At 44.3% G+C, this 20,034-nt stretch overlaps 1 pseudogene; it reads left to right on the forward strand.

The window, feature by feature from the left end:
- Window positions 1–12,913: 12,913 nt before the first annotated feature.
- LOC126356584 (5S ribosomal RNA) lies at window positions 12,914–13,031 on the forward strand (annotated as a pseudogene).
- Window positions 13,032–20,034: the final 7,003 nt, after the last annotated feature.

Here is a 20,034-nt window from a genome sequence, read left to right on the forward strand (position 1 = left end):
GCCAGCCAGTGCGTTAATAAACAATACTGTTTAGCAATTCGTTCCGTTTCATTAACTCGTCTCGCAACCCGTAATTATTGTGAGGGCTGCCTCAATTACTGTTTCTTTTACACGTTGTAAAGTATGACTTCCCAAGATTTTGACGTGAGCGGCACCTCGCCCACTTAATTTGAATTTACTGGTTGTCAGTAAAGCGATACCTTAGCTTCGACGTCACGACTGACACGCAGTATAAACGAATATGAATCAGTATGAACATTTTACAAACACCGAAACAATATAGTAGCGGAAATATTAACCGCATTAAATGTTCGATGACCGAACGCACCATTTCCGACTATTATGCTGTTATATTTTTCTTCAGTGGGCCCAGTTTTCTACGTAGGCGCTGTATGGAAACACTATAGTTCTTAAGGATCGCATTTGTAAAAAGAGTCAAATCTGGTTGGTTGTTCGTTTACCGTAATTTCGAATATATAAAACTCTTCCCGAACAGGCAATGAAGGCCCAACGGTACTGACCGGCCGCCGTGTCATCCTCAGCTCATAGGAATCACTGGATGCGGATGTGGAGGGGCTTCTGGTCAGCACACCGCTCTCCCGGCCGTATGTCACTTTCTGAGACCGGAGCCGCTACTTCTCAATCAAGTAGCTCCTCAGTTTGCCTCACACGGAATAACAGTTTTCTTTTAGCAATCTGTGATGACTGTTATTTTCTATATGTAGTAGGTTTCGGCCACACTCGGACCGAGGAAGAATGGATGAAGAAAAGCAGGAGTGTCTTTTGCAAATGAAACGTCACAGCAAAAGCAAATTAGGGATCTAAATTTGGATGGTCTAAGGCGAATTTAACTGTCATCTCTCCGCAAGCGAGACTGTCTCTTAATTAATGCGCCACCTAGTGTAATGACTACAAAAACTTCACACCTCCACGCTCTTCTTCTCTGCTAGATAAAATACACTACTGGCCATTAAAACTGGTACACCAAGAAGAAATTCAGATGATAAACGGGTATTCATTGGACATATATATTATACTAGAACTGACATGTGATTACATTTTCACCCAATTTCGGTGCATAGATTCTGAGAAAACAGTACCCAGAACAACCACCTCTGGCCGCAATAATGGCCTTGATACGCCTGGGCATTGAGTCAAACAGACCTTGGATAGCGTGTACAGGTACAGCTGCCCATGCAGCTGCAACATGATAGCACAGTTCATCAAGAGTAGTGACTGCCGTATTGTAACGAGGCAGTTGCTCGGCCACCATTCACCAGACATTTTCAGTTGGAGAGAGATCTGGAGAATGTGCTGGCCACGGCAGCAGTCGAACATTTTCTGTATCCAAAAAGGCCCGTACAGGATCTGCAACATGCGGTCGTGCACTATCCTGCTGAAATGTAGGGTTTCGCAGGGATCCAATGAAGGGTAGAACCAGGGGTCGTAACACATCTGAAATGTAAAGTGCACTGTCCAAAGTGCCGTCAATGCGAACAAGAGGTGACCGAGACGTGTAACCAGTGGCACCCCATACCATCACGCCGGTTGATACGCCAGTGTAGCGAAGACAAATATACGCTTCCAATGTGCGTACACCGCGATGTCACCAAACACGGATGCGACCATCATGATGCTGTAAACAGAACCTGAATTCATCCGAAAAGATGACGTTTTGCCATTCGTGCACCCAGGTTCGTCGTTGAGTACACCATCGCAGGCGCTCCTGTCTGTGATGAAGCGTCAAGGGTAACCGCAGCCACGGTCTCCGATATGATGGTCCATGCTGCTACAAACGTCGTCGAACTGTTCGTGCAGATGGTTGTTGCCTTCCAAACGTCCCCATCTGTTGACACAGGGATCGAGACGTGGCTACACGATCCGTTACAGCCATGCGGATAAGATGCCTGTCATGTCGACTGCTAGTGATACGAGGCCGTTGGGATCCAGCACGGCGTTCCGTATTACCCTCCTGAACCCACCGATTCCATATTCTGCTAACAGTCATTGGATCTCGACCAATGCGAGCAGCAATGTCACGATACGATACACCGCAATCGCGATAGGCTACAATCCGACCTTTATGAAATTCGGAAACGTGATGGTACGCATTTCTCCTCCTTACACGAGGCATCACAACAATGTTTCACCTGGCAAAACCGGTCAACTGCTGTTTGTGTATGAGAAATCGGTTGGAAACTTTCCTCATGTCAGTACGTTGTAGGTATCGCGACCGGCGCTAACCTTGTGTGAATGCTTTGAAAAGCTAATCATTTGCATGTCACAGCATCTTCTTCCCGTCGGTTAAATTTCGCGTCTGTGGCACGTCATCTTCGTAGTGGTTCAAATGGCTCTGAGCACTATGGGACTCAACTGCTGTGGTCTTTAGTCCCCTAGAACTTAGAACTACTTAAACCTAACTAACCTAAGGACATCACAAACATCCATGCCCGAGGCAGGATTCGAACCTGCGACCGTAGCAGTCGCACGGTTCCGGTCTGCGCGCCTAGAACTGCGAGATCTTCGTAGTGTGGCAATTTTAATGCCCAGTAGTGAAGTTTCTTTTCTCGTACTATTGAATGGAACTGTTTGTACGTGTGTGTGTGTGTGTGTGTGTGTGTGTGTGTGTGTGTGTGTGTGTTTATTTATTTTTGAACCGTTTCAATTTCAAAGCTGGAGATGAAAGGTTCAACAGCTCGCTTCGGCAAGCGAAAGAGACATCTGCGGGCTAGGGTATTAGACACTTCCTACGCGTCTAGTTCTCGCGCAGTGCACACAGTAATAGCTCGTTATGACATTTATACCACTTCCACAGTCTCTGTCGAATCGTTTAAACTTTTCCTCCTCTGTAATTACCACCACGAACGCATCCCCCTGCTCCAATAACGTCACAAAACTAGCCGCACATTGTTGCGATGGATACTGAAGAACTCCGAGCACCAATCAGTGAAGTGATTATGCGACGCAATCATCGCGTCCCACAACACAGACACATACCAGCGTGTTCCACCTGCTGATGCAACTATAGCAAGAGATTTGCTACCCTCATAGAACTCCAACCGGATTGCACAGATGAGGAAGGGCGAGACAATCAACGGGACAAAACTGAAAAAGTGTTACTTGTCCACGCCACCCAAGAAGACCCCGTCATCCACCAACATGTAAGTTGCGTTGTTAACTTATACGCAACTACCGAAAATGGGCCTTTCATCATTTTTGTTGAAAGTAGAGACAGAAACATAAGCAGGCTCCACACTGTATTACTGCATTACGTAAACTCATTAGGCGCGACTACGAGACATTATTCAAGCATATAATCAATATTACAGTGGCACAGAGAAGCGGTGTGTAAAATGAGACTGTGTCAAGATTAAATGCCAATTCTTTAGTTCAACACTCTTTCTTAGACAAAGCAAATGTGGAGCGCTAAGTTCCGAATTTTATCACTGCTAAACAAAGCATCATCGCTTACGGAAGACGATTTACTAATGGAAATTACGTGTTGGTGCGATGCTATTGCTATCAGGAGAATTAATAAAGTTATAATTCTGAACAGGCAAAAGGTAATAAAGCCGTATCTAGTTTCTGTTGTAACATTTAGATCTCTGCGGCTCCCAAAGTTATTATATATTCATGTAATTCACTATCCAATGGACGTTTAGTCGTATGTACGCTCCGTCTTACAATGCTACAGTTTGTAACACTTATAACGGTTAGAAGTATGTTTATATTATGTAACTGTGTACCTGCAATTTTGAAGTCTGTATTCTGTGTTGTTTAAACCCCTTCTGTGGCAAGAAAATTAGTTTTGTAATGTATAAATGAAAAAAGCAAAAGAATATGTAAAAATGACAAATTATTGTAAAATGTGTACGTTTATGAAAAGAAAATGTTTATGAAAGCTGGTTCATGCTTAGGGCACTTGTATTTGTAACATGTAAAAGCAGTAGGGAAGTCCCTCCGCAACGGAGGTGGCATGGTGCGATGGTGACTTGGCGGTCGAACTGAGCGGCCCCTTTGTGTGAATTACACGCAGTATGTGGCTAACCGTAGCACAGTACACTTACAGGGTGCTAAGAGAGGACTTGGAAGCTGCTTTATAAAGGATTTGCCTCTGTTGTCAATCTGGCTATTATTCGGATTTCTCGGCATAAAGGAATGGCTCTAATATGTGGAAAATCCAACGCCAAGAAGATATTTTATAGAGCATTAGAACATCAAGAGCCGTGAGTACAGCTAGCCGCCATGTCGCTTGCCAAATATCTTCGCCTTTGCTTCACTTACTTCATACATTCAGTAATGTATGTAGCTCGGTACGGGCTTTTGTTAAAGTTTCGAGAACATACCTTCACCGAAGAGTCAAGCAGTATATTGCTCCCTCCTACGTATATCTCGCGAAGAGACCATGAGGATAAAATCAGAGAGATTAGAGCCCACACAAAAGCATACCGACAATCCTTCTTTCCACGAACAATACGGGACTGGAATAGAAGGGAGAACCGATAGAGGTACTCACGGTACCCTCCGTCACACACCGTCAGGTGGCTTGCGGAGTATGGATGTAGATGTAGATGTAGAATGTATATGGCCATTGACCAGTTAATTTGTGGGTTGTTTTTAATAATAATCACGAAAACATAAATTCGTGTTCGGAACCATATTTTCTATTCTGACCACGAACCTATGTAGGATCGTCACCTAAGTGCGACTAAAACCGAGTAAGCTGATTTAAATGAATGATTCTTGCACTCAAGTGTTTCAAAGTGACTTTTTGTCTAATGTAAAAGTAGAAGTAAAAGTTAAAGTTAAAACCACAAAAGTGAAGTTGGATAGGCTTTTGCTAAAGTATCCTTAGTTTGTTACAAAGTATAGTATTCTAGGATTACAGTGCAAGATTATGTAAATATATTGTCTAGAATATTTGCTTCGCAGGTGATAGAAAGGCAAATAGAATTTGCTCGTTTTCAGAATTAGTGTGGTCTTGATTCCTATCATGAATGGTTCCTTTTTTAAGTTAACTAAGCCCCGTGTTGCATTTTACTGACTTGCAAAGTAAATTATGAACTACTCCAGCCGCGGCAGAGTGGCCGCGAGGTTTGAGGTGTCATGTCAGGGATTGCGAGGCCGCTCCTGGCGGAGGTTTGAGTCCTCCCTCGGGCATGGTTGTGTGTGTGTTGTTCTAAGTTAAAGTCAGTTTACGTAGTGTGTAGGTCTAGGGACGAATGACCTAAGCAGTTTGGTCCCTTAGAAACTCACACACATTTGAACCACTCCAAATGAAGTGAATGACTAGTTTTTTGAATAAGTCTTTTCTACTGTAATAATCATAGAACATTGACTAGTGAAACTATACTAGTTTATGGGATATTCTCCATCTGTTAGTAAGAAACTGAACTATTACTGTTGATAAGGCAAATTGATATATTTAGAGGAGTTTAAACAGCGTGTTTATGATAATGTTCTTTCTTTCTTCGTTTGGGTCATCTAAGGACCACGCACCAATTTCAATGCTTCCTGCATTGTCATTCTTTCTTTTTCTTATGGTTTTCTTTCATCTTTTCATTGTGTATCCCTCTTCTCTCCTCGGATCATTTTGACCCTGTCTCCTTCTCCCTCTTGCCTTGGAATCCTTCCATTTTTAACACTTTCCTCTTGAAAGTGATTCTTGCGTTTCTGCTGTCGTCTTTGTATCCATTTTAATTCTTGCATTTCTGTTGCATCTTTTTCACTTATGTTGTTTCTTTCCAAATCTTTCCTAACTTCTTGAATCCAGGCTATTGTTGACTTTTTGTCCCAAAGATACTTGAAAATCTATTTGGTTAACCTGTTGCTGTTCATTCTGTATAAAAGTCCAAAAAATAGCAGTCGCCTCTTTCGTAGTGCTTCATTTATGTTTTCTATATTGCGATCAACGTGTTCATTACTTCTTAATATCCATACCTCTGTATTTTTTGGCGGTCCATGTATTTTTCGAATGATTTTTTTTCTAGGACTTCAACTTTGTGTAATTCGTAGTTTATACTGTTCATCCTTTTTTTTTCATCTCAGTTAAGATAAAAGCCCCTCATGTCCAGAATTATTTCTGCATTTCACGCAGTAACATTTCAGTATTTGACTCAGTAATGCTCTTGAGTGTAGCTGTCATTAGTATGAGCTTGATACAGATTTACTTCCTACAATATAAAGGTGTGTGCGTTATTGGTAACTGCTCCTATACACAGGTCAGAGTGCACCGTCTCAGTTTGTATCCTGTTTGCCATTCAGAGCGAAATCTCAACGAAAGTAACTTCAGTAACCAATAGCCAATTTTCTCAAACACATATTTCCAAATTAATGTGACTAATTGGGCTGGCGACCGTTCATTGTTTTCATTCTTTTATCATTTTCCTACTTTTATTAATTCCCAATGTTAAAGGCCGTCAGGTTTTACTGTTAATATCACCAAATTCAAAATTAAAGTCCGATACCTTTGTCCATTAGACACACGCGCGGTCAGTCTTCGAAATCTTCTCAGAATTTAACTTTAGCGTATTTCGCGGCAAGTTAGGGTTATATGTGGCGTTTCCCGGACAAGACTAAAGGTTCGATTGTTAGGGAAGAGTGATACACATTAGTGTTATATGGGGTGCTGCGTGACAGGACATTCGTCAGTTTTACTCACTAAACTACATATACTAACATAAATATTGTGCATAAACCATTGGAAGAAAAGCATTGATTTTCTAGCGGCGTGAACTTACAATATATCGGGCAAAATCATCAACAATGATTTACAGATCTTTAAAAGATAAAATATAAAGTGTTACCAAAATTAAAATGGATACAAAGACGACAGCAGGTAAGAACGAGCAAAACGAAAAAGTACCCAGTGGCAGTAGTTTACTAGATGACGCAACGGGATGACAACGGGCTTACTTTGAGTACCACACGCACGTCAACGATGAAATAAAGATGATGTGCTCCTCGCAAATAAAACAAGGTTTGAAAGAGGACACGAATGAAGACAGTGGTTATGTTAACGACTCGATGGATATGTTCAGTTCATCTAAAGTCGAAGGCGATCAGAGTGAAAGATGAGAAGTAGAATCTCAGTGTGAGGACACCTTAGAACCAGATAGCGGAAAACCACTGAATATGAAAAATTTGTTAAAAATATTGTCTGCATAAATCACAGCACAAGATAGTGATATTAACAACCAAATTAAAACACAAGGAGTTAAACTGAGTAAACAAATCTTAAAAGAAGATTCGAAAGTAGGTGTTATGAGTAATGCAATCAGTGACTTAACTACTGTAATAGATACTATCAATGACAATGACGACACTATGCAGGGATAGATTAATGACGTCAACGATAGGTTCGATACCCAAATAATGAAAATTCAACACACTGTAGAACCTCTGGTTGTAACAAAATTTGATGAAAAAGTTTTCGGTATCAAAACCGAATTAGTAAATAAATTTAAAACTTAATTTTGTCAATTGAGACAAAAAGGAACTGACAAAACAAGTGGCAACACGCGAAAAGAAGTGTGAACAGAACACTTCACAAATTCAAAGTAAAGTGAGCGACCTTGAACGGACAATAAGAGAAAAACTGAATTATGTCACTGACAGAATAATGTGTAGCAAACTGATAGTGGGCGAGGAACGGTTTGATGTGGCAAAAAGGTATAATGGATGGCTCCCATTAGATTTTTTGAAAAACTGTGAAAGAAATTTTCCTGATTACGTAATGGACCAGGAAAATATCAATGTGGTTATTAGCGCATTAGCTGGCGATGCGAAAAGATGGGACCTAAATTTGGATACAAAACAAATGTAATTTGGTGAATTTAAACAGAATTTTATAGAGGAATACTGGTCAGAGCATAAACAGGACCGCCTATGACGGGAATTTATCATGGCCAGGTTATATGACAACAGGGTCAGAAGCTCAATGGCAGAGTTTCGTGAAATGTGGTATCAGAAACTGACACACTTGAGAAACAGGCGAACAGAATCCTAATTAGTGTGGGAACTACGGAAGAAGCTCCCAGGGGATTCAAAACCTTACGTGGGAACTAATCACAAAAGCTTCTCGTCATTTTCGGAAAGAGTAGGAGACGAGGATCACTGGAGAGGGAAACGTGCTTATCGACAAAATAATAACAACCGGAATAGGGATAATCACGAGAATAATGGGCAGAATGAGAACGAACGTTACTATGTAAATAAGATGCAGGGGGCAGAGGCAGAGGTCATGTTAACTTGTCATATCGCGGTAGAGCATTTGCACCGCGAAACTGTTGTTGTTGTGGTCTTGAGTCCAGAGACTGGTTTGATGCAGCTCTCGGTGCTACTCTATCCTGTGCAAGCTTCTTCATCTCGCAGTACTTACTGCAACCTACATCCTTCTGAATGTGCTTAGTGTATTCATCTCTTGGTCGTCCCCTACGATTTTTACCCTCCAATACTAAATTGGTAATCCCTTGATGCCTCAGAACATGTCCTACCAAGCGATCCCTTCTTATGGTCAAGTTGTGCCACAAACTTCTCTTCTCCCCAATCCTATTCAATACTTCCTCATTAGTTATGTGATCTACCCATCTAATCTTCAGCATTCTTCTGTAGCACCACGTTTCGAAAGCTTCTATTCTCTTCTTGTCTAAACTATTTATCGTCCACTTTTCACATCCATACATGGCTACACTCCATACAAATATTTTCAGAAACGACTTCCTGACACAGAAATCTATACTCGATGTTAACAAATTTCTCTTGTTCAGAAGATCCACCCATCTAATCCTCAGCATTCTTCTGTAGCACCACATTTCGAAAGCTTCTGTTCTCTTCTTGTCTAAATTATTTATCGTCCACTTTTCACTTCCATACATGGCTACACTCCATACAAATACTTTCAGAAACGACTTCCTGACACAGAAATCTATACTCGATGTTAACAAATTTCTCTTGTTCAGAAACGCTTTCCTTGCCACTGCCAGTCTACATTTTATATCCTCTCTACTGCGACCATCATCAGTTATTTTGCTCCCCAAATAGCAAAACTCATTTACTTCTTCGAGCATCTCATTTCCTAATCTAACTCCCACAGCATCACCCGATTTAATTCGACAACATTCCATTATTCTGGTTTTGCGTTTGTTGATGATCATTTTATATCCTCCATTCAAGACACTGCCCATTCCGTTCAGCTGCTCTTCTAGGTCCTTTGCTGTCTCTGACATAATTACAATTTGGTCGGGGAACCTCAAAGTTTTTATTTCTTCTCCATGGATTTTAATTCCTACTCCGAACTTTTCTTTTGTTTCTGTTATTGCTTGCTCAATAGACAGATTGAATTACATTGGGGATAGGCTACATCCCTGTCTCACTCCCTTCCCTTTCATGTCCCTTGACTCTTATAACTGCCATCTGGTTTGTGCACAAATTGTAAATAGCCTTTCGCTCCCTGTATTTTACCGTGCCTCCTTCAGAATTTGAGAGAGGGTATTCCAGTCAACATAGTCGATCAAAACCAAAATGAGGTGGAAAACTAAGGCCTGTTTTACGGGCCAGATTCGCGAGGACAAATGTTACCTGCCCAAACTAAAGAAATCATACTGGCTAAAACAAATTGAATTTAAGACAAGTATGCGCCAGAGATGTGCTATAAGGCGGTGCACACAGAACGACAGATGCGCGCGTGAGCCACTGGCCACAGACTATTCTACAGGGGCTAGCGTGCGATCTAAGCAACCGCGTCCATTGAACTTGCCGGCGCAATCACCTGTCTGTAGTGCGGCTGCAGTACGGGAAGTAGGAAGAGATGTCGTCACAAGGGAATTCAGTGGACCTGTTTCAGTGGAAAATATATGAGAAAGGAATCAGATGCGTTATTAAGTAAAAGTGAAAGCATCGACAACAAAGGAAAGACAGATAAATTGCGCGAAAAGGAGTCTTCAGGGATCACAGAATGGCTTGATGATTTGTTTCACAATTTAAAGCAATATCAGTGGGAAAACTTTAAATGACCTGAGAATTAATAAAAGGGAGAAACGAAAGTGGAAACGTCGAGAAGAGGGCGATGTCCGAAAATGAAAAGGAGATGAAAGTAATTAGCGCAGCACAAGGTGCGAGAACAAGCAGTGATTTCAGATGAACTGGTTGGTAAGGGAGAGGAAGGCGACCCGCAAAGCACGCGAGCTGCCGATGTGAAATAAATTGGTGTTAAACAGAAAGTGGTCGGTATAAGTAGGAATCTTGAGGAGGATAAAATCCTTGATAGTGCAGAGGAGGTGATCGTGGCTGACAAAATACTCGTACAATTAGATGTTGTTGATGGTCATGAGCACATAGATTCAGATGAGTACATGCGAACCAGCCTTTATTCATTGTGCTGGTGGCCACAACGCTCTATCTCTAACCTGCCCATTGTATATCAAACACACGGATATTAACAAAATTGTATCAGTAATATTACGTTCTGCGAAACCGTAGCTGTCTTTGAAAACAGACCTTAAGCGAATGCAGTCATTCCTCCCACAAAATATGACGAGACGGTATAGAAATCCTGCCCCTCCCGACTCATCAGCGGCTCAATGCACTTACCAGCACTGCCAGCTACGATACGCAGCAACCAACAGCATGTCATTACGACATCGCCGCGGACATCAGGAACGGTGGCTCCATTGCATTCACAGCCGATACTAGCGCCCCCTTCTCTAATACAGCGTGCCCAATTACCTCACCATCAATGAGTAAATTCTGTAAAACATAGAGGACCCTACTAAAACAGGCTCCCACTGGATCAATTGTACCAACCAAAACCTCACCTTCCTCTTGCCCCAGCGGGCCGCAACTTCTGTCCACACAATTTCACAGACTCAACCAATAGAGTGATGTTTGGAACGGCCTGTTTAACAACATTTTAAAGTATAATTATAGCTGTGATGAGTGATATATTGTACCAGTAGGCTGCTAATGGGCCCATTGGAGCAGGTGGGCAGTGATAGAAGTCGCTTGCACAGACCGGTGTAAAGTTTTATCGCCTGTACTGTATGAGAACCTTCTCCCACATGTTATCAGTCGCAGGAGAGAGACCCTGTTTCGTTGTTTGATACACTGCTTTTTCTGCTATAATATGCTTTGTACATTGCCATTGTTTTTTTTTTCCGCTGTGGGCGGTGGGGCGGAGGGGGAGGGGTGGGTTCGCTGTGGGCTATGGAGTGGTGGCAGGGGGGGGGGGGGGGGGGCGGCATGTTTGCTGTGGTTGTCGCCAGACACAGCCACTCTCCGGCCGGGTGCTGCCGTGTCTGTCGCTGTGTTTTAGGCGGCCGTCCTTGTTTTTCCTATTTGTTTTATGAAGAAATGGATTAATCTATCAAAATCTGTGATGTCTTGCAAGCAATTTTCCAATTTTTTAGTGAGAGCAAAGGCTTGTTTTCGAAGAGTACAAATTCATCATAGCCATCTTTGCAATCATAACCGAGAACATACAGGTATGCGCACAAACTATTAAACATTGAGTGTTTCGACAAACTGCTTATTAACTGATAAATACTACCAGTTCAAGTTTAGCGCTGCCTACAAGAGAGGGAGGGAGGGAGGGAGAGAGAAGGAGAGAAGCCGAAAGTGTGAAAAAATCAGTACAAACTGTGTTTATTTTCATAGTTTCCTTTCTGGAACTACGTGCTAGATTGCACTTGGTCACAAAATTCATCTACTCTAAACGATAAAACAGAATAAATATTTTTTATTTGAGAAATTTTTTTCATTTAGTAGTTACAGCCAGATCTGATTAAATTACCACACTTTACAGGGATAAGATAGTCCACTCTATGGAACCTGTTCACACGTGTAGTGCTGCTAGCTCATTTTTTACTAGCTTTTCTCAGCTGAAGAACATTATACACTGAAACTCCAAAGAAACTGGTATACGCATGCGTATTAAAGTAAAGAGATATGTAAACAGGACGAATACGGCGCTGCGGTCGGCAACGACTATATGAGGTAACAAGTGTCTGGCGCAGTTGTTACATCGGCTACTGTTGCCATACTGGCATGTTATCAAGACTCAAGTGAGTTTGAACTTCGTGTTACAGTCGGCGCATGAGAGATGGGTCACAGCATCCCCGAGGTAGCGATGAAGCGGGGATTTTCCCGTACGACCATCTTACGAGTGTTCCGTGAATATCAGAAATCGGGTAATACTTCAAATCTTCGACATCTCTGTGGCTGGAAAAATATCCTGGAATAACGGAACCAACAACGACTGGAGAGAATTGTTCAGCGTGACAGAAGTGCAAACCTTTCGCAGATTGGTGCAGATTTCAACGCTGGGCCGTCAACAAGTGTCAGCTCGCGAACCATTCAATGAAACATTATCGAGATGGGCTTTCGGAGCCGATGACCCACTCTAGGGGCCTTGATGACTGCACGACACAAAGATTTACTCCTCTCCAGGGCCCGTCAGCACTGACATTGGACTGTTGATGACTGGAAACATGTTGCCTGGTAGGACGAGTCTCGTTTCAAATTGTATCGAGCGGATGGACGTGCACGGGCATGGAGACATCCTCGTGAATACATGCACTCTGCGTGTCAGCAGGGGACTGTTCAAGCTGATGGAGGCTCTGTAATAATGTGGGGCGTATGCAGCTGGAGTGATATGTGACCCGTGATACGTCTAGATACGATTCCGACAGGTGAGACGTACGTAACTATCCTGTCTGATCACCTGCATCCATTCATCTCCATTGTGCATTCCGACGGACTTGGGCAATTTTAGCAGGACAATGCGACACCCCACACTCCAGAATTGCTACATAGTGGCTCCAGGAACACTCCTCTGAGTTTAAATACTTCCTCTGCCCACCAAACTCCCCAGACATGAACACTATTGAGCATATATGGGATACCTTGCAACGTGCTAGGCAACGGTCTTGCCGCAGTGGATACACCGGTTCCCGTCAGATCACCGAAGTTAACTGCTGTCGGGCGTGGCTGGCACTTGGATGGGTGACCACCCGAGTGGCCATAAGCTGTTGTCATTTTTCGGAGTGGACTCAGCTTCGTAATGGCAATTGAGGAGCTACTCGGCCTAATAGTAGCGGCTCCGGTCAAATAAAACCATCATAACGACCGGGAGAGCGGTATGCTGACCACACGCCGCTCCTATCTGCGTCCTCAGCTGAGGATGATACGGCGGTTGGATGGTCCTGATGAGCCACTTATGGCCTAAAGACGGAGTGCTTGCAACATACTGTTCAGAAGAGATCTCCACCCTCTCGACTCTTACGGCTTTGTGCACAGCCCCGCAGGATTCATGGTGTCAGTTCCCTCCAACACTACTTCAGACATCAGTCGAGTCCATGCCACGTCGTGTTTCTGCATTTCTGCATGCTCGCGAGGACCCTACACGATAACAGGCAAGTGTTGACTCTTCAGTCTACACAGCCTTAGGAACAGCCGTGTTTCTAGAAAACCAACGTGAGTAATTTTGAAATTAGCAGAAAAACCGATGGGGTCTTACATGCTGCGTCTTGTGCCGGGAAGAATAAAAGTATTCCCAATATAGAATTGAGAATAGCTGTAGTACTGTTTGTCCCTGATAAGTTGATCATTGGCGCGGTGGCTGTCGGAAATGCCGGTGTCTCCCGGTTTATGGCTGCCGAGGGGAAGATGAGCGGCGAGGGGAAGGCATCGTCGGCTGCTTGCAGCCTTTTGTGCTTAACACGAAATAGGAGGTAGCACTCGAGGAAATAGCGCCCGCTCAAATGACACTTCCGTCAGACCTGAAATCATCTAATGTGTTGACATATTCATTTATGTAATATTTATTTATCGAAAACAATAGAAATGAAAGTAGATGACCATGCAACCTGCGACAATATGAACTGAAAATCAGAAAATGATTTGAGGTATTTGCTTGCACATTGTATTTATTAAAAGGAGCACAGCAGTAAGATTTACAAAGTGTAGTTAATTGGTCCGGAAAGAACTGTCAAACTGATGTTCACTAAATGTCACTGTCATTTGGGATTGATGCAAGATCATCACCACCATCGCCAGTGGGTTTGGTATTGATGATAACTTCATCGACGGCCATTACCATTATTCCATCCCGTGTCCAGTACTCTTGCTCCACCCGCTTAACATTCCTGCAATAAAGCTGCCAGTCGCGTGCAGTAACTGAAACGAAAGCAGCATTAACAAGATTCTGTAATGTTTCCTTCGAACAGTCACCAGTGTCATCTCTGAAACTGTTTATTTTGGCCTATGCCAGTTCTATCGGATGTTGATCGCAGTTTGGGGGTGTTAAATGCACTACTTTGTAGCCTCTACTCTCAGTGATTTAATCCACGACGTACACTTTCACGGCTGGTTTGGTTTCCTTTACCGTAGGTAACAGTTCAGGCTTCCTCATTGTTCGCCGGGCGCAGTCCGGAACCGCGGAACTGCTACGGTCGCAGGTTCGAATCCTGCCTTGGTCATGGATGTGTGTGATGTCTTTAGGTTAGTTAGGTTTACGTAGTTCTAAGTTCTAGGGGACTGATGACCTAACATGTTAAGTCCCATAGTACTCAGAGCCATTTGAACCATTTTTTTTCCTGATTGTTCCAGTTTATTTGCCCATCTTGCAACCACTCTCACATCATAATCCTGAAATCATATTTATTAGTCATTCTGTCGAGCTCCCTGATATGGTATGGAACATTATCAGTACATCACAGAATTGGGTGTAATTTACGAACCACCAAACCTGCAAACCCCCCTCCCTTTCCCTCTTTGAGTCGACGTCCACTAATTTCGGCAATTTCAAGTAATTTGCAAGTTAGGGAAACAGTTTCGTGCCTGAAAATTCCTGACAGTTTGAAACTGTGTACCAGATCGAGTTTCCAGGTTCGAGTCTCTGTCCGGCATAGAGTTTTAATTTGTCAGGAAGTATGAAATCAACGCACACTCCGCTCAGGATGAAAATTCGTTCTAGTTTCTTGCATCTTGGTGCAAGTACTTGCCCAATTTGTCTTTTCGTGGAAGTTTTTCTGAAACTTACAGAACATCGGTGCGAAAACATTATTGTCGAAAAGAGCAATGATACAAAGACAGATGGGCCGAAACAAATGTACCGTTGGATCCTCTAAAACACACATAATTGGCACCACCAGTCAAGGAGCTGTGAAATGTGTTCAGCAATCAATTTGTCTTACCAGAAGGGAAAGCAGAATGACAACAGAGACGTCTTTAAATTTTGACTGATCTTTTTATGTTACCGTAGACATAAATGCGCTACATTTGTGACAAAAGCAGTAAATACTGCTTTCAATAATCGAAGAGTAATTAAAACGTAGTTTTGGTGAGATACCGCCCCGCGTTTTTATTTCCTATTACTGAGTGTCTGAACATGCAATAGACAAGAGATGTTCGAAAATTTGCATACGACATCCTCAAAGTTTTCACTTTGAGTGAAATCCTCTGGTTTTAGTTAACTGAATTGTGTTTCTTGGTAACATCAAGATGTACTCCTCTAATATTTTTTTCTATGTCCGTATTTTTGTATTTCATCATGATTTTTATTGATTAATAATAATGCAATTATAGTGCCAACAACTCTGTTTTTTGAGAATAACTGCAGTACTGCAGCAAGTACTTGCGGCGAGTTCCTGAAATAAACTTGCTCCAGTGGCTTGAAAAAATATACTTGAGAAAGAGTTTGGTCTAATGTAAACCCCTCAGGAAGTATTTACAGACGTTGCTTGTTGGTGGACGCAAGCCTTTTGTGCTACTTCGCATCCAGTCCGCAGCTCGTGGTCTAGTGGCTAGCATTGCTGCCTCTGGATCACAGGGTCCCGGGCTCAATTCCCGGCTAGGTTGTGGATTTTCTCTGCCTGGGGACTGGGTGTTTGTGTTGTTCTCATCATTTCATTATCGTCATCATTCATTATAGTGGCTAGATTGGATTGTGTAAAAATTGGACTGTGTCAAAATTGGGACTTTTACGGGCGCTGATGACCGCGCAGTTGAACGCCCCACAAACCAAACATCATCATAACTTCGGATCTATGAGCAGCTTGGCGTTGACAGCGCTTGGAGACCAATGAATATCTTTCAAGTAGTTTTGATTTTCTCCACTTCTGGAAGCACTAGCGAAATCGTTAACGTATCATGACCAAGCAGTAGTTGACAACTGCAAGCGAAAAGTGACAGTCTATCACAGTGGGCGCGCAAGAAGAGAGGAAATCGATGTGGTGAAACTGATGGCAGGCATCAAGCACATGACAGAAGGGGTAGCGTAGCGCAGATGCCGGCCACGGTGGCCGAGCGGTTCTAGGCGCTGCAGTCCTGAACCGCGCGACTGCTGCGGTCGCAGGTCCGAATCCTACAGGGTGTTTCAAAAATGACCGGTATATTTTAAACGGCAATACAAACTAAACGAGCAGCGATAGAAATACATCGTTTGTTGCAATATGCTTGGGACAACAGTACATTTCTAGGCAAACTTTGGCAATTACTGTAGTTACAATTGTCAACAACAGATGGCGCTGCGGTCTGGGAACCTCTATAGTACGATATTTTCCACATGTCCATCATGCGTAGCAATAATATGGCGTAGTCTCTGAATGAAATTAACCGAAATCTTTGACAACGTGTCTGGCGGAATGGCTTCACATGCACATGAGGTGTACTGCTTCAGCTATTCAATTGTTTCTGGATTCTGGAGGTACACCTGGTCTTTCAAGTGTCCCCACAGAAAGAAGTCACAGGGGTTCATGTCTGGCGAATAGGGAGGCCAATCCACGCCGCCTCCAGTATGTTTCGGATAGCCCAAAGCAATCACACGATCATCGAAATATTCATTCAGGAAATTAAAGACGTCGGCCGTGCGATGTGGCCGGGCACCATCTTGCATAAACCACGAGGTGTTCGGAGTGTCGTCTAAGTCAATTTGTACCGCCACAAATTCACGAAGAATGTCCAGATAGCGTGATGCAGGAATCGTTTCGGATCTGAAAAATGGGCCAATGATTCCTTTGGAAGAAATGGCGGCCCAGACCAGTACTTTTTGAGGTTGCAGGGACGATGGGACTGCAACATGGGGCTTTTCGGTTCCCATATGCGCCAGTTCTGTATATTGACGGAGCCGTACAGGTAAAAATAAGCGTCGTCAGTAAACCAAATGCTGCTCACATGCATATCGCCGTCATCAATCCTGTGCACTATATCGTTAGCGAATGCCTCTCGTGCAGCAATGGTACCGGCGCTGAGGGGTTGCCGCATTTGAATTTTGTATGGATAGAGGTGTAAACTCTGGCGCATGAGACGATACGTGGACGTTGGCGTCATTTGGACCGCAGCTGCAACACGGCAAACGGAAACCCGAGGCCGCTGTTGGATCACTTGCTGTACTAGCTGCGCGTTGCCCTCTGTGGTTGCCGTACGCGGTCGCCCTACCTTTCCAGCACGTTCATCCGTCACGTTCCCAGTCCGTTGAAATTTTTCAAACAGATCCTTTATTAATGAGTACCGGGCGTGAGTCGTGCTTCGGTAGCTCAGATGGTAGAGCACTTGCCCGCGAAAGGCAAAGGTCCCGAGTTCGAGTCTCGGTCGGGCACACAGTTTTAATCTGCCAGGAAGTTTCATATCAGCGCACACTCCGCTGCAGAGTGAAAATCTCATTCTGGAAACATCCCCCAGGCTGTGGCTAAGCCATGTCTCCGCAATATCCTTTCTTTCAGGAGTGCTAGTTCTGCAAGGTTCGCAGGAGAGCTTCTGTAAAGTTTGGAAGGTAGGAGACGGATACTGGCAGAAGTAAAGCTGTGAGTACCGGGCGTGAGTCGTGCTTCGGTAGCTCAGATGGTAGAGCACTTGCCCGGCGAAAGGCAAAGGTCCCGAGTTCGAGTCTCGGTCGGGCACACAGTTTTAATCTGCCAGGAAGTTTCATATCAGCGCACACTCCGCTGCAGAGTGAAAATCTCATTCTGGAAACATCCCCCAGGCTGTGGCTAAGCCATGTCTCCGCAATATCCTTTCTTTCAGGAGTGCTAGTTCTGCAAGGTTCGCAGGAGAGCTTCTGTAAAGATTGGAAGGTAGGAGACGGATACTGGCAGAAGTAAAGCTGTGAGTACCGGGCGTGAGTCGTGCTTCGGTAGCTCAGATGGTAGAGCACTTGCCCGCGAAAGGCAAAGGTCCCGAGTTCGAGTCTCGGTCGGGCACACAGTTTTAATCTGCCAGGAAGTTTCATATCAGCGCACACTCCGCTGCAGAGTGAAAATCTCATTCTGGAAACATCCCCCAGGCTGTGGCTAAGCCATGTCTCCGCAATATCCTTTCTTTCAGGAGTGCTAGTTCTGCAAGGTTCGCAGGAGAGCTTCTGTAAAGTTTGGAAGGTAGGAGACGGATACTGGCAGAAGTAAAGCTGTGAGTACCGGGCGTGAGTCGTGCTTCGGTAGCTCAGATGGTAGAGCACTTGCCCGGCGAAAGGCAAAGGTCCCGAGTTCGAGTCTCGGTCGGGCACACAGTTTTAATCTGCCAGGAAGTTTCATATCAGCGCACACTCCGCTGCAGAGTGAAAATCTCATTCTGGAAACATCCCCCAGGCTGTGGCTAAGCCATGTCTCCGCAATATCCTTTCTTTCAGGAGTGCTAGTTCTGCAAGGTTCGCAGGAGAGCTTCTGTAAAGATTGGAAGGTAGGAGACGGATACTGGCAGAAGTAAAGCTGTGAGTACCGGGCGTGAGTCGTGCTTCGGTAGCTCAGATGGTAGAGCACTTGCCCGCGAAAGGCAAAGGTCCCGAGTTCGAGTCTCGGTCGGGCACACAGTTTTAATCTGCCAGGAAGTTTCATATCAGCGCACACTCCGCTGCAGAGTGAAAATCTCATTCTGGAAACATCCCCCAGGCTGTGGCTAAGCCATGTCTCCGCAATATCCTTTCTTTCAGGAGTGCTAGTTCTGCAAGGTTCGCAGGAGAGCTTCTGTAAAGTTTGGAAGGTAGGAGACGGATACTGGCAGAAGTAAAGCTGTGAGTACCGGGCGTGAGTCGTGCTTCGGTAGCTCAGATGGTAGAGCACTTGCCCGCGAAAGGCAAAGGTCCCGAGTTCGAGTCTCGGTCGGGCACACAGTTTTAATCTGCCAGGAAGTTTCATATCAGCGCACACTCCGCTGCAGAGTGAAAATCTCATTCTGGAAACATCCCCCAGGCTGTGGCTAAGCCATGTCTCCGCAATATCCTTTCTTTCAGGAGTGCTAGTTCTGCAAGGTTCGCAGGAGAGCTTCTGTAAAGATTGGAAGGTAGGAGACGGATACTGGCAGAAGTAAAGCTGTGAGTACCGGGCGTGAGTCGTGCTTCGGTAGCTCAGATGGTAGAGCACTTGCCCGCGAAAGGCAAAGGTCCCGAGTTCGAGTCTCGGTCGGGCACACAGTTTTAATCTGCCAGGAAGTTTCATATCAGCGCACACTCCGCTGCAGAGTGAAAATCTCATTCTGGAAACATCCCCCAGGCTGTGGCTAAGCCATGTCTCCGCAATATCCTTTCTTTCAGGAGTGCTAGTTCTGCAAGGTTCGCAGGAGAGCTTCTGTAAAGTTTGGAAGGTAGGAGACGGATACTGGCAGAAGTAAAGCTGTGAGTACCGGGCGTGAGTCGTGCTTCGGTAGCTCAGATGGTAGAGCACTTGCCCGGCGAAAGGCAAAGGTCCCGAGTTCGAGTCTCGGTCGGGCACACAGTTTTAATCTGCCAGGAAGTTTCATATCAGCGCACACTCCGCTGCAGAGTGAAAATCTCATTCTGGAAACATCCCCCAGGCTGTGGCTAAGCCATGTCTCCGCAATATCCTTTCTTTCAGGAGTGCTAGTTCTGCAAGGTTCGCAGGAGAGCTTCTGTAAAGATTGGAAGGTAGGAGACGGATACTGGCAGAAGTAAAGCTGTGAGTACCGGGCGTGAGTCGTGCTTCGGTAGCTCAGATGGTAGAGCACTTGCCCGGCGAAAGGCAAAGGTCCCGAGTTCGAGTCTCGGTCGGGCACACAGTTTTAATCTGCCAGGAAGTTTCATATCAGCGC

Source organism: Schistocerca gregaria, chromosome 3 (genome assembly GCF_023897955.1).
Source record: "Schistocerca gregaria isolate iqSchGreg1 chromosome 3, iqSchGreg1.2, whole genome shotgun sequence".
In the NCBI taxonomy this organism is placed as follows: Eukaryota; Metazoa; Arthropoda; class Insecta; order Orthoptera; family Acrididae; genus Schistocerca; species Schistocerca gregaria.